Source organism: Lagenorhynchus albirostris, chromosome X, assembly GCF_949774975.1.
Source record: "Lagenorhynchus albirostris chromosome X, mLagAlb1.1, whole genome shotgun sequence".
Taxonomy (NCBI): domain Eukaryota; kingdom Metazoa; phylum Chordata; class Mammalia; order Artiodactyla; family Delphinidae; genus Lagenorhynchus; species Lagenorhynchus albirostris.
Genome location: NC_083116.1, coordinates 108,124,648 through 108,140,140, shown reverse-complemented (window position 1 = coordinate 108,140,140; position 15,493 = coordinate 108,124,648).

Sequence of the window (15,493 nt, the reverse complement as noted above, 5' to 3'; positions counted from 1 at the left end):
TAAATCAACTGTATTTCAATTTTTAAAAAAAGAAATGAGGATGGGACAGGAGATATAAATTTAGGACAGAGTGGCATCTAAGAATTTAAAAACGCAAAACCAGATGTGCTCCTCTGGAGAAGAAAGTAGAAAGCCTACGAAAAAAACTTGAGGAAGAGTTGAAGCAACCTCAAAGCAGAATGAGATGGGGAAGTTAGTAGAGTAGGCAGAAGACAAGCACTATGGTTTCATGGACACCAAACATGATATACATCAAGAAATACCAGGAAGGGGGAAGTGGCCAACTGTGTAGAATGTTGTTGAGAGTAGTATTAAGAGAATAGAAGTTCAACCATTTGATATGTCACCTTTCAGATCACTGATAATAGCAGCATGATTTAGTGGGCATGGAAAATGGATTGCTGTATGTTGAAGAGAAAAAAGAATTTAAGGTTGTTTAAATAGGTAATAGAGATCTTTTTTAAAATTTTGTTCTTAAGAAGAACAGAGACATAAGAGCAATAGCTGGATGGGACATGTGGGATTAGTGTGACTATGCCAGAGAAAATGTTAGTATTCACAACATTTCCTCTTCCTAAGCATAGGAAGAGTACATTTTTCAGTCTTCCTCGTAGTTAGGTTCCTACTATGGAACTGCATCTGGAAAATGGGGTGTTGATAGAAATGATGCATGCCATTTCTCAGCACTGAGCTTTGAAAACATCTCATGCAGTCTTCCACTTCTTTTTTGCCCTCAGTGGCAAACTTGAAAGACATGTGTCCCAGAAACAGTAACCACAATATGCAAGCAACCTGGGTTGCTGGCCCAGTATTAAGGAGAGCTTCCAAGAAGAGCCAAGCTACCCATCTTGGACTCTGACATCAGGAAAATATAAACCTTTCTTGTGTTTGGCCAGAAATAAATAGTTTCAATTGTTACCTCAGCAGAGCTAAGCCTGTCCTGACTAATATCCCAGCAATGTTTTTAAGGTGATTGGCAAAGTATCATTTTGTGTATTTTGGAAAATGCACTAGTAGAGAGATAGACTAGTAGACAGAGCAAGAGAGAGAGAGTGTATGATTGCAAGAATATTATGCTTGATAAGATAAGGGAGGTTGAGATCAAGAGTAGCAATTGTTGAAGTTGGCCTTAGAAGTAGGGGCACTGCAAAGGAAGAAAGGCAGGCAATGTGAATACAAAAGAAGTCACAATGATAAACTTGGTCAAAGGAAACTGAGGGAGTTTTCTCATTTATTGTTTCTATCTCATAAGAGATGAGTGAGATTAGAATATCGGCTGAGAGAGAGGGAGTAGATGGAAAAATATTGGTTCTTTGACGAGAGAGAAAAACTTACGAAAAATAATTTGAAGGATGGGAAATCAGTCAAATTAAGAAAGTGAAAAAAGTTTGTCTCGCAATATTGTGTATGTTTTAAATGCGTGATCATGAATATAAAATATATCCAATATATTTGTGTGCATTTTTTATGTTGATTTCAGCTTCCTGGCTGAAGGCACAAAGTATTTGGATAGATGCTTTTAGCCAGCCATGTATAAGGGAGAAAGAGTGGAGCAAGAATATTGCAAGAAATTGCGAAGGAGTGACTTTAATGATGGATCAGGAATGTTACCTGGGTAAGAGGGGAATATAGACATCCACAGGCAATGGACAATGGATAATCTCCAGGTGAGAGGCTTCCATAAAGACAAATAATTGCTGAATTAAGAGTACTGGTGTAAGTTATCTAGATGGATAAAAAATGATGGTCAGAAGACAGAATGATCCAAATCAAAATTTAAAAATTAGTTCACATGTTTATTGATGATTAAGTTATCAAATGTGTTACACACTAAAGAACAAAATACAATGTTTTCCTTATGAGAGCCCTTGGGGGAAGTCACTATCGTTCTCACGATCAGAAAAACTTTGCTATATCTGAATAGCTCATTTTTTTTGTTTTATTGACAGCAAGAATTCTGTGAGTTACTGGAGAGGGTTATACACATGGCAGAAACATGAAAGTTATTTCTGCTAAATGTGGTGCAGATGATAATAAATCTTAGAAAGAGACCAAGAAACAATTTGCATCTCATCTTATAAAGTATGGATCTGTAGAAACTAAAAAGGGAAAACAGAAGGAAAAAGGCTATTAGGCAGATAGAGAAGGTGCCATTTGGTATCCTTTTTTAATATATTAGACCGTCAGGCAACACTTAAGAATAGATAAATGTTAGGCCCAGGATATAGGCTGCAATAGAAAACAGAAAATCATCCAAAGGTATAGTGAGGAAAATTCACCTCAAATAATGTTTCTTACCTGATTAAGATGGCAGCACTTGACAAGAACCCAAGCAAGTCATATCACGGTGCAGTGTCCTCATCAAGCACAGAGAAGGTAAAGATACAAATGTTCCCTGAGGAGTAGAAGGACGTGCTCTCACTCCCTCTTGTGAGAACACCAGAATCATAACTAGCTGCTGGACAATCATTGACAGGAAGACACTGGAACTCACCAAAAAAGATACCCCACATCCAAAGACAAAGGAGAAGCCACAATGAGATGGTAGGAGGTGCACAATCACAGTAAAATCAAATCCCATAACTGTTGGGTGGATGACTCACAGACTGGAGAATACTTATACCACAGAAGTCCACCCATTGGAGTGAAGGTTCTGAGCCCCACATCAGGCTTCCCAACCTGGGGGTCCGGCAACAGGAGTAGGAATTCCTAGAGAATCAGACTTTGAAGTCTAGTGGGATTTGATTGCAGGACTTTGACAGGACTGAGGGAAACAGAGACTCCACTCTTGCAGGGCACACACAAAGTAGTGTGCGCATCAGGACCCAGGGGAAGGAGCAGTGACCCCAGGGGAGACTGAACCAGACCTACCTGCTAGTGTTGGAGGGTCTCCTGCAGAGGCAGGAAGTGGCTGTGGCTCACCGTGGGGAAGAGGACACTGGAAGCAGAAGTTCTGGGAAGTACTCCTTGGAGTGAGCCCTCCCAGAGTCTGTCATTAGCCCCACCAAAGAGCCCAGGTAGGCTACAGTGTTGGGTTGCCTCAGGCCAAACAACCAACAGGGAGGGAACCCAGCCCCACCCATCAACAGTCAAGCGGATTAAAGTGTTACTGAGCTCTGCCCACCAGAGCAACAGTCAGCTCTACCACCACCAGTCCGTCCCATCAGGAAACTTACACAAGCCTCTTAGATAACCTCATCCACCAGAGGGCAGACAGCAGAAGCAAGAAGAACTACAATCCTGCAGCCTGTGGAAAAAAAATCACATTCACAGAAAGATAGACAAGATGAAAAGGCAGAGGGCTATGTACCAGATGAAGGAACAAGATAAAACCCCAGAAAAACAAGTAAATGAAGTGGAGATAGGCAACCTTCCAGAAAAAGAAATCAGAATAATGATAGTGAAGATGATCCAGGACCTCAGAAAAAGAATGGAGGCAAAGATCAAGAATGCAAGAAATGTTTAACAAACACCTAGAAGAATTAAAAAACAAACAGAGAAGAAAAATACAATAACTGAAATGAAAACTACACGAGAAGGAATCAATAGCAGAATAACTGAGGCAGAAGAATGGGTAAGTGACCTGGAAGACAGAATGGTGGAATTCACTGCTGTGGAACAGACTAAAGAAAAAAGAAGGAAAAGAAATGAAGACAGCCTAAGAGACTTCTGGGACAACATTAAACTCAACAACATTTGCATTATAGGGGTTCCAGAAGGAGAAGAGAGAGAGAAAGGACCCGAGAAAATATTTGAAGAGATTATAGTCGAAAACTTCCCTAACATGGGAAAGGAAATAGCCACCCAAGTCCAGGAAGCGCAGCGAGTCCCATACAGGATAAACCCAAGGAGAAACATGCCGAGACACATAGTAATCAAACTGACAAAAATTAAAGACAAAGACAAATTATTGAAAGCAGCAAGGGAAAAACAACAAATAACATACAAGGGAACTCCCATAAGGTTAACAGCTGATTTCTCAGCAGAAACTCTACAAGCCAGAAGGGAGTGGCATGATATACTTAAAGTGATGAAAGGGAAGAACCTACAACCAAGATTACTCTACCCAGCAAGGATCTCATTCAGATTTGATGGAGAAATCAAAAGCTTTACAGACAAGCAAAAGCTAAGAGAATTGAGCACTACCAAACCAGCTCTACAACAAATGCTAAAGGAACTTCTCTAAGTGGGAAACACAAGAGAAGGAAAGGACCTACAAAAACAAACCCAAAACAATTAAGAAAATGGACATAGGAACATAGATATCAATAATTATCTTAAATGTGAATGCATTAAATGCTCCAACCAAAAGACACAGGCTTGCTGAATGGATACAAAAACAAGACCCATATAGATGCTGTCTACAACAGACTCACTTCAGACCTAGGGACACATACAGACTGAAAGTGAGGGGATGGAAAAAGATATTCCATGCCAATGGAAATCAAAAGAAAGCTGGAGTAGCAATACTCATATCAAATAAAATAGACTTTAAAATAAAGAATGTTACAAGAGACAAGGAAGGACACTACATAATGATCAAGGGATCAATCCAAGAAGAAGATATAACAATTATAAATATATATGCACCCAACATAGGAGCACCTCAATACATAAGGCAACTGCTAACAGCTATAAAAGAGGTAATTGACAGTAACCCAATAATAGTGAGGGACTTTTAACACCTCAATTACACCAATGGACATATCATCCAAAATGAAAATTAATAAGGAAACACAAGCTTTAAATGACACAATAGACCAGATAGATTTAATTCATATTTATAGGACATTCCATCCAAAAACAGCAGATTACACTTTCTTCTCAAGTGTGCATGGAACATTCTCCAGGATAGATCACATCTTGGGTCACAAATCAAGCCTCAGTAAATTTAAGAAAATTGAAATCATATAAAGCATTTTTTCTGACCACAACACTATGAGATTAGAAATGAATTGCAGGGAAAAAAACGTAAAAAAACACAAACACATGGAGGCTAAACAATACGTTACTAAATAAGCAAGAGGTCACTGAAGAAATCAAAGAGGAAATCAAAAAATACCTAGAGACAAATGACAATGAAAACACGATGATCCAAAACCTATGGGATGCAGCAAAAGGAGTTCTAAGAGGGAAGTTTATAGCAATACAATCCTACCTCAAGAGAAAAGAAACATCTCAAATAAACAACCTAACCTTACAAGTAAAGCAATTAGAGAAATAAGAACAAAAAACCCCCAAAGTTAGCAGAAGGAAAGAAATCATAAAGATCAGATCAGAAAAAAATGAAAAAGAAATGAAGAAAACAATAGCAAAGACAAATAAAACTAAAAGCTGGTTCTTTGAGAAGATAAACATAATTGATAAACCATTACCCAGACTCATCAATAAGAAGAGGGAGTAGACTCAAATCAACAGAATTAGAAAAGAAAAAGGAGAAGTAACAACTGACACTGCAGAAATACAAAGGATCATGAGAGATTACTACAAGCAGCTGTAGCCCAATAAAATGGACAACTTGGAAGAAATGGACAAATTCTTAGAAGAGCACAACCTTCCAAGATGGAACCAGGAAGAAATAGAAAATATAAACAGTCCAATCACAAGTACTGAAATTGAAACTGTGATTAAAAATCGTCCAACAAACAAAAGCCCAGGACCAGAGTGCTTCACAGGTGAATTCTATCAAACATTTAAGGAAGAGCTAACACTTTTCCTTCTCAAACTTTTACAAAATATAGCAGAGGGAAGAAGACTCCCAAACTCATTCTACAAGGCCACCATCACCCTAATAGCAAAATCAGACTAAGATCTCACAAAAAAAGAAAACTACAGGCCAATATCACTGATGAACATAGATGCAAAATTCCTCAATAAAATACTAGCAAAAAGAATCCAACAGCACGTTAAAAGGGTCATACACCATGATCAAGTGACATTTATCCCAGGAATGCAAGGATTCTTCAATATACACAAATCAGTGAATGTGATACGCCATATTAACAAATTGAAGGAGGAAAACCATAGGATAATCCCAATAGATGCAGAAAAAGCTTTCTGCAAAATTCAACACCCATTTATAATAAAAAGCCTCCAGAAAGTAGGCATAGAGGGAACTTACCTCAACATATTAAAGGCCATATATGACAAACCCACAGCCAACATCCTCCTCAATGGTGAAAAACTGAAAGCATTTCCTCTAAGATCAGGAACAAGACAAGGTTGTCCACTCTCACCACTATTATTCAACATAGTTTTGGAAGTTTTAGCCACAGCAATCAGAGAAGAAAAGGAAATAAAAGGAATCCAAATTAGAAAAGAAGAAGTAAAGCTGTCACTGTTTGCAGATGACATGACACTATACATAGAGAATCCCAAAGATGCTACCAGAAAACTACTAGAGCTAATCAATGAACCTGGTAAAGTAGCAGGATACAAAATTAATGCACAGAAATCTCTTGCATTCCTATACACTAATGATGAAAAATCTGAAAGAGCAATTAAGGAAACACACCCATTTACCATTGCAACAAAAAGAATAAAATACCTAGGAATAAATCTACCCAAGGAGACAAAAGACCAGTATGCAGAAAACTATAAGACACTGATGAAAGAAATTAAAGATGATACAAACAGATGGAGAGATATACCATGTTCTTGGATTGGAAGAATCAACATTGTGAAAATGACTATACTACCCAAAGCAATCTACAGATTCAATGCAATCCCTATCAAACTACCAATGGCATTTTTCACAGAACTAGAACAAAAAATTTCACAATTTGTTTGGAAACACAAAAGACTCCGAATAGCCAAAGCAACCTTGAGAAAGAAAAACGGAGCTGAAGGAATCAAGCTCCCTGACTTCAGACTATATTACTATGCTACAGTAATCAAGACAGCGTGGTACTGGCACAAAAACGGAAATATAGATCAATGGAACAGGATGCAAAGCCCAGAGATAAACCCATGCACATATGGTCACCTTATCTTTGATAAAGGAGTCAAGAATATACAGTGGAGAAAAGACAGCCTCTTCAATAATTGGTGCTGTGAAAACTGGACAGCTACATGTAAAAGAATGAAATTAGAACACTCCCTAACACCATACACAAAAATAAACTCAAAGTAGATTAAAGACCTAAATGTAAGCCCAGATAGTATAAAACTCTAGAGGAAAACATAGGCAGAACACTCTATGACACAAATCACAGCAAGATCCTTTTTGACCCTCCTCCTAGAGAAATGGAAATAAAAACAGAAATAAACAACTGGGACCTAATGAAACTTAAAAGCTTTTGCACAGCAAAGGAAACCATAAGCAAGACCAAAAGACAACCCTCAGAATAGGAGAAAATATTTGCAAATGAAGCAACTGACAAAGGATTAATCTCCAAAATATACAGGCAGCTCATGCAGCTCAATATCAAAGAAACAAAGAACCCAATCCAAAAATGGGCGGAAAACCTAAATAGACCTTTCTCCAAAGAAGATATACAGACAGCCAACAAACACATGAAAGAATGATCAACCTCACTAATCATTAGAGAAATGCAAATCAGAACTACAATGAGGTATCACTTCACACTGGTCAGAATGGCCCTCATCAAAAAATCTACAAACAATAAATGCTGGAGAGGGTGTGGAGAAAAGGGAACCCTCTTGCGCTGTTGGTGGGAATGTAAATTGATACAGCCACTATGGAGAACAGTATGGAGGTTTCTTAAAAAACTAAAAATAGAACTACCACATGACCCAGGAATCCCACTACTTGGCATATACCCTGAGAAAACCATAATTCAAAAAGAGTCATGAACCACAATGTTCATTGCAGCTCTATTTACAATAGCCAGGAGATGGAAACAACCTAAGTGTCCATCAATAGATGATTGGATAAAGAAGATGTGGCACATATATACAATGTAATATTACTCAGCCATAAAAAGAAACGAAATTGAGTTATTTGTAGTGAGGTGGATGGGCCTAGAGTCTGTCATACAGAGTGAAGTAAGTCAGAAAGAGAAAAACAAATACCGTATGCTAACACATATATATGGAATCTAACAACAAGAAAAAAAAATCGTTCTGAAGAACCTAGGGGCAGGACATGAATAAAGACACAGATATAAGGAATGGACTTGAGGACTTGGGGAGGGGGAAGGGTAAGCTGGGACGAAGTGAGAGAGTGGCATTGATATATATACAGTACCAAATATAAAATAGATAGCTAGTGAGAAGCAGCTGCAAAGCACAGGGAGATCAGCTTTGTTCTTTGTGACCACCTAGAGGGGTGGGATAGGGAGAGTGGGAGGGAGATGCAAGAGGGAGATGGTATGGGGATATATGTATACATACAGCTGATGCACTTTGTTATACAGCAGAAACTAACACAGCATTGTAAAGCAATTATAGTACAATAAACATGTTAAAAGAAAAGAAAGAAATATTAACTCAAAAGTAGTTGACATTTATATACAACTGGTATATAATATACTGGTACAGTATATTTTTCTTAACTGAAGAATTACTTAAATTGAAAAAATAAATCTTGATTTCTGTGGATTTTCACACATACTCACGTATGTAACCACCACCCACATCAAGTTAGAGAACATCTTCAACATCCCAAGAAGTTTCTCCTGTCCACCTGACTAGTCAGTAGCGTCCCCCTACAATGATAAATACTATTCTAATCTCTATCACAACAAATTGTATTTTTAACTTCACGTGAATGGAATCATACAGTGCATGCTCTTTTGTGTCTGACTTCTTTCTGTCAATATTATGTCTTTGAAATTACTCCATCTAGTTGCACCTATCGGTAGTTTGCTCTTTTTCATTGCTGTAAAGTGTTCCACTGCATAAATATATCACAATTTGTTTACCGATTCAACTTTTGATGTACATTTAGGTTGTTTTCAGCTTTCAACTATTATGAATAAAACTTCTTTGATCACTGTCATGCATGCCTTGTACATGCATGAAGAATTATTTCTGTTGGGTATATATCCAGGAATAAAATAAGCTGCTTAAGTTGCTGCATAGCTTAAGTAAGTAATTTTAGGTATTTTCCCCAAAACAGCTGTGCAAATTTACATCATCACTAGCAATGTAAGTGTTCTAAAATTCCACATCCTTGATAATACTTGATAAGGCCAAACATTTCAGTCATCCTATCACCAACAGAAAATTTTTAAAGAGTCTTGCCTTCTAAGTGACAGAGAAAAAAAAAGCATGTAGAGCAACTTAGTCCAGAAAAATGACAAAAAGGGGAAATAAACAAAAATACCATAAAGTAAAATAATAATAGTAAAATACCAAACATAGCATGTCTTTAAATTATTATAATACCTTAAGCCCTGTGTTAAATATACCAGGCACTCCTGTTTTGGAATGCCTCTACAGAACATGTATTGATGGCTCATCTCTTTTTTATAGTTAGCTACCAAGTATGCATGAATTTATTGTCTAGACCTACAAGAAACATATTTTTAATTGCCACACTAGTAAGTAAGTAAATAAACAAACAAACCAAAAACCAGCAAGTGGAGGTTCTCTGAAAGTGGACTTCAGAGTATAGCATGAATATACAACCGCAGGAGTGGTTAGGGAGACCAAACCCTGCTGCTGAATTCACACAGCCAAAGTGGAACAGCTGCTGCAATGAAACCAAGCAGTAGGCTTTGAGAATTCCAGAGCTCTTGATTTCTGGTTGTTCTTTCTGCTCAGTGTCATCAATTGTAGCAACTGATTAACGTGAAAGAAGATCACTTACTTTCTCCTCAGTTAGTAAATTGTTAAGTTATAAACTCAAGCCTTCTAACATTTGTGTAGGTATAGCTAAGATAATTTTAAAATGTAATAGAAAAACTAGTTAGCTGAATGCTGAGGGTGTGAATAGGTGATTACAATTCCAAATCCAAATTTAATTGCAACCAGTATTTTCCAGGTTCCTGTCCATTACTACGAATATTTGAAAATTTATATCTGGTAAAGTAAATAGTATTTCTGTATATCATTTCCATTTCACTTTAAAATAATTTTGAACTTAGATTTTAAAACAGAGCAAAGTCATCCTAATCTATACAACTTAGATAATATTCCCTGCCAAAAACACAGTATTTGTTTTTGCTTTTCTTAACCCTAAAAATATTTTTAAATATTTGTGCTTCCTCTTCAGATTTTTTTTTTTAAAAGAGGTCATGTAACCAGCGATATGGCCATATGATTAAGTGTATTTTTACAATGCTGGAGAATGTTCAGAAAGATTTCATCTGCTTAGTTACTTCCCCTAATGCACTTAATACCAGTGATTACATTCTTGTTGCCTTTTTCTATAAAAAGTAACTTCTGAAACAGGAAAACATTTACCATTGCATAAATATGTAAGTCGTGTTCAATGCCAAAATCATCATTACCTTGGATAATGCCATGAACCCTTGCTTCCTATTGTGGCATCTTATAAATATCTCAGCTAATTTTTAATGTATTCCTTCTGTATCTATAATACATTACCTTTATTTAATCTTCAGCAGTAATATCTAATACACACACAGTGAAACAATGTGATTTCCTTTTGTCACTGACAGTAACAGATAGTTCTTGATAATTATGATCCATGTGTAGCTCCTTCTTTCATTAGAGGAGAAGAGCATACAATGCCAGATCATCTGCTAGAGCAGTTCTATGTCATCAATCTCAAACCACTTGCCAATGTCGTGAATGCGCATATCTCCACAGAGTAATATATCTGTGTCATATCATTGTTATATATCCTGAATTGTTTAGAAAAGCAAACTAGAAAGGAAAAAAACAAATATGAGTATTTCTCCGCTCTATATGAAATGTGATATAAATGGCCATTTACCGAGTCTGTATTTTCCTGTGTGTGTGTGTATTCGTGTGCGTACAGGCACATGTTATGGATGTGAGGGGAGGTATGTTCACTAGTCTGTACATTTAATGTGTTCATTCTATGCTATAATACTCCATCCTTAACTTAACCACCAAAAAGTGTATAGGGATAAAAAGAACAGAAAGGGGAATTTGATTTTCTCTTTCCCTTAGTCAGTGTTAAAAGGCCCTTTCCCTGAAAATTAGCAAATGATCACAGCTACATTTTTTAAGATACAGAGTCAAGTTGATATAATATAGGCAGAACACTGAGGGATATCAAGATGACATCATACCCTGGATGAAGATTATGGCCGCTACTAAATAGCATGGATATATAGTTATGTGTTTGCTTAGTAGGATCTATGAATGAGAACTGGTAAGGCAAGTTCCAAAATTATATAAATAGATAATATTTTATAATACAGAACGTTTTATTTAGCTCATTATTGACGTCTTGGTATAAAGGCAGAGTATGATTGCTGTAGATCCTTGATGTTAGCAGTCAAGATCTTAAGTTAATGCTGATCTTAAAACCATATAATTTTAGAGAGAAAATCTGAAGGAAGCCTTTCCTAAGGGCCCAGGCAGAATCCAAGACCTTATTTTTTTCTGTTCCCCAGCACATATTATACATGGTGCTTCTAATACCTCCCGGACCTTGCACTTTAAGCAGTTAACTTCTTCTAATGCCAAACTGTAATTTATTTGCATTCTTAACCTTGAAGTCTCAAATAATCCCCAAATGTAGTGGATGTTCAATAAACATATATTGAATGATTGAATGTGCTGAGAAATTACAGACATGTGGCAGACAATAAGGAAAAAAATAATTTAAGCTAAATGTTTTGCTCCAAGATTTATCTTGAACTCCACTCAATAGTAATAGTTTCTTGATAGGAGAAATCTGAATTATGAAGAAGGACTAACCATCTCCCCACAATTATGATATAAATCATAAGAGCAGTGGCTCTGGAATCAGACCGCCTGGGTTCAAATCTTAACTCCACCAGTTCATTCTTGTGTGACACTAGTTTGGATACTTAAGTTTTTTGTGTCCCAATCACCTCATCTTTTAAATGAGGATAATACTATCCACCTCAGATTTGTTGAGAATATAAACAGTAACATATGTAGGGTACGAATTTAGAAAAGTGCATGGCAAATTGAAGCACTCAATAAATGTTTGTTTTTATTACTTTGTGTTCTCTTTCAAGGTGATTCCTCTGACATACCTAAGTCATTCTTACTCCTCAGGTATAGAATTGCCAAGGGATGACACGATAGGAACAATGCTGCTACTAGAAGACACAGTCTTTTCTGCTGGAAAGAAGGGAGATCCCGAATTAATTGCAACTACCCACACTGCAATTTGAAGTGGTTAATCGTTGAGCAAACCGTTTCTCCTTTAGCAGGCTAGGCTTCCTGTTTCACATTAATTCTCCTGTCCCTCACACAAAGGTCCCTAAACTTTGGAATAGGGAAGAAATTGAGGACCACACAGTCTAGTGATAAACAATACAGCATTTCTACCAAAATTTTACACACTTATTAATTAAAAACCTCTTGATATTTGGAGAACCAATTTGGACCTTGAATTAAAGAACACTCTTGAAACTACAGAAAGTGAAATAGATACAAACTTATCTCCTCGATGAGTTAAAATTACCAAAGGCAGATTGTGTCTTTTTCCTTTGTGCTGTCTGCCAAAGCAAAGTGTACTCAGCTATTTAACATTAGATATGTTCAATCTAAAATATTGTGGTATTTGATCTAAAAAGCCCCCCCAAATTATTGTCCTCCTAGTCATCAGCTGCGAACAGTTGAAAATCACTTAGCAGTATTTGCTGAACTGTACTGAGAAGTTCCAATTAATCTGATCTGCTGAAGAGCACCCAACTCAAAATCAAATCACCAACTTGATGTAAATGATAATAAACAAGACTCCTATTTTTATTTTATTAAGTATATCTGGACTTACTTATATAAGTATATAATATGAAGTTTAAAAATTAATGTATATACATATTGGTTTTCTCTCTTTATGAAAATTCATGGCAAGAAAATCACAACTAGAATTAGACTGAAACACCATTTTCATTTATAAAGAAGTGAAGTGGTACAGAAATTGGCTTACTATTTGGCTTCTTGAAACATTTCTGCATTGTCAAAAAAGTTACTGATGCAATTTCACAATGTTTTTCAGAAATTTTTAAGATATACCCAAAGGAAATTACTTCCTATATACTATACCTCATATCTAACCTATATGTTTCATATCAATAAAAAGGACTTTTCATTGATTGTTATTAGATATACGTATTAACCTGTTCCAGGGCTTAGATAAAATAATGTTTAGCTCATTTTTTCTGTGCTCCTAATTTTTGCAAAGTAGAATATAGGAATTTACATATGGCTAAGCTATGAAAACTAATAGCGGATTTAACTATAAACGTTGTTATTTAGTCAGATGGAAAAATCTGAAGACAAGTAGATCTCTTCCTATCAGAGCTTCCACCTATGCAAAGTGCCCAAACTGGAACAGAAGGTACGGATAAAAAGTAGGAAAATGTACACAGCCATGTCAAATATTTACCAAGCATTCATTTTTGCATTTTGCATGTGCTAGCTCATTTAATTGTTCCAAAAATCCTTAGACTTATGCAATTTAAATCCCTAAACTAAGGTTGTGCAAATTAGCAAAGTGTAGGATGCCCAGTTAAATATGAATTTAAGTACACAACAAACCAATTTTTCATGTAAATGTGTCCCAAGTATTCCATGGGATACACTTATACTGAAACAATTGTTTGTTGTTTATCTGAAATTCAAATTCAACTGCACGTCCTATATTTTATCTGAAAACTCTATCCTAAAGGCAGGTGAATTTTATAGATGATAAAATTGAGACATATACACATGAACTTTATAGAAGACAAAACAGACACATACGGTTCGAATGTAACACAGTAGCAGTACAATTTGAGGTCTATCCATCTCCAAGACCCAAAATATATATGTAAAGTATAGGTGAAAGTTCACCTCCTGACTTTTTTGAGAGGTTTCTTTCATCCATGATCACGAAAGTTAATCATCCCTGTTTAAATTCCCAGAAGTTTCTGGCCCATCACATGATCTTATGACATGCTTTAAGATAACTTCTCTTGAAGCATGAAAAGTCTCAGGTTTTCAGGTGCAAAATATGACTGTGGAGTCCTGAGGCACAACCCCTTCCAAATGTGCCTACCATCTTAACTCATCTGGTATAAAATAGTAGCATCATATTCAAAAGCATTCTAGGTGATTTACTCTTTTGAATAAAAATGGAGGAAAGTGGAGATATTTGCAAAGCTAAAGACAAGTTAGAAACAGTCTCTTACTTGAGATATGTTGTTGGCAGAGGGTACAAAGACATTCAATATTGAGGTAGGATTTGTCATTATAGTTGAGATCAGAGACCATTAAGGTAGGCCTCATGAACCTCAGAAGAGAGGGTATGCCAAGTTTGAAGAGGTCTGGACTCTACCAGACCTAGGAAACAAAACAACTCCACTTCTTAGCCTCCATTTATCACTGTTTCTTGACTTAGGTGTTCCTAAGAATCTTGTAGGGAGCTTCTTTAAAATGCAGACTCTTGGGCAGTAAAACCAAAGGCTCTAACTGAATAGGCCAGAGGTGAGGCCAAGGCATGTACATTTTAACAAGCTTTCTAGGTGATTCTAATGTGGGTGGTCCACGGAACAATCTTCAGGAACAGAACTGTATGCCTAGGAGATAATTGTCAAGAGGAATAAATCCCTATACTTAGATTTCACTACCAATATTGATTCATTCCATAGGCAGAACTGGTAACTTTCTCATCTTGACTACGGTAGTAGGTCTGATCAAATTACTTCTCAGCCACTGTAAGTGCTCTTTATCAATGATCTCTCCAATTGATTCTCAAAAGTAGATCAATGAACCAGCAGTAATAGAATCAAATTAAGGAATTATTTAAAATATAGGTTCATCGATGTTGAGATATAATTTTAAACATATGATATCCAATATTAATGCCAGAAGGAAATTTGTAATTAACTGAGAAGGAATAAAAAATGTTCAATTTTCCAATCATTGTTGTGGCTCTGATATTAAGGCAGGGTGGCTGTTAATAAGCAGAGTCTTCAATATGACCTCTTTTTGTTTCTCGACTTTGCAGATCACTGAGTTGCATACCAAAGATACATTGTAAGGCAGTTGATCATCCTCAATAAAAATAATGTTGGCCATACAGCCCAAGATGAGAACAAGGTGGATCATGATCACTTAGGAGTATCAGATGTTTCAAAACACAGACACTTCTGTGGTAAGGTTTTCTCTACTCTCTTTCTTCTAGAATATTGTATGTTATTACCAGTTTGAATGGAAGATGGAAAAACTGTAAGAAGGCTTAGGATATTATTGACATTTTGGTGATCACAAATATATATATTGTGCCTTTCTCTCTAAGTCAGTTTTTAAAAGGACCTTACCTGATTCTCACACGGCATGCCCATAAAATTCATTGAACGGACCAAGTGGCCTTGATTTTAATTAACTTTTTCTCAGTAACCATTGACAG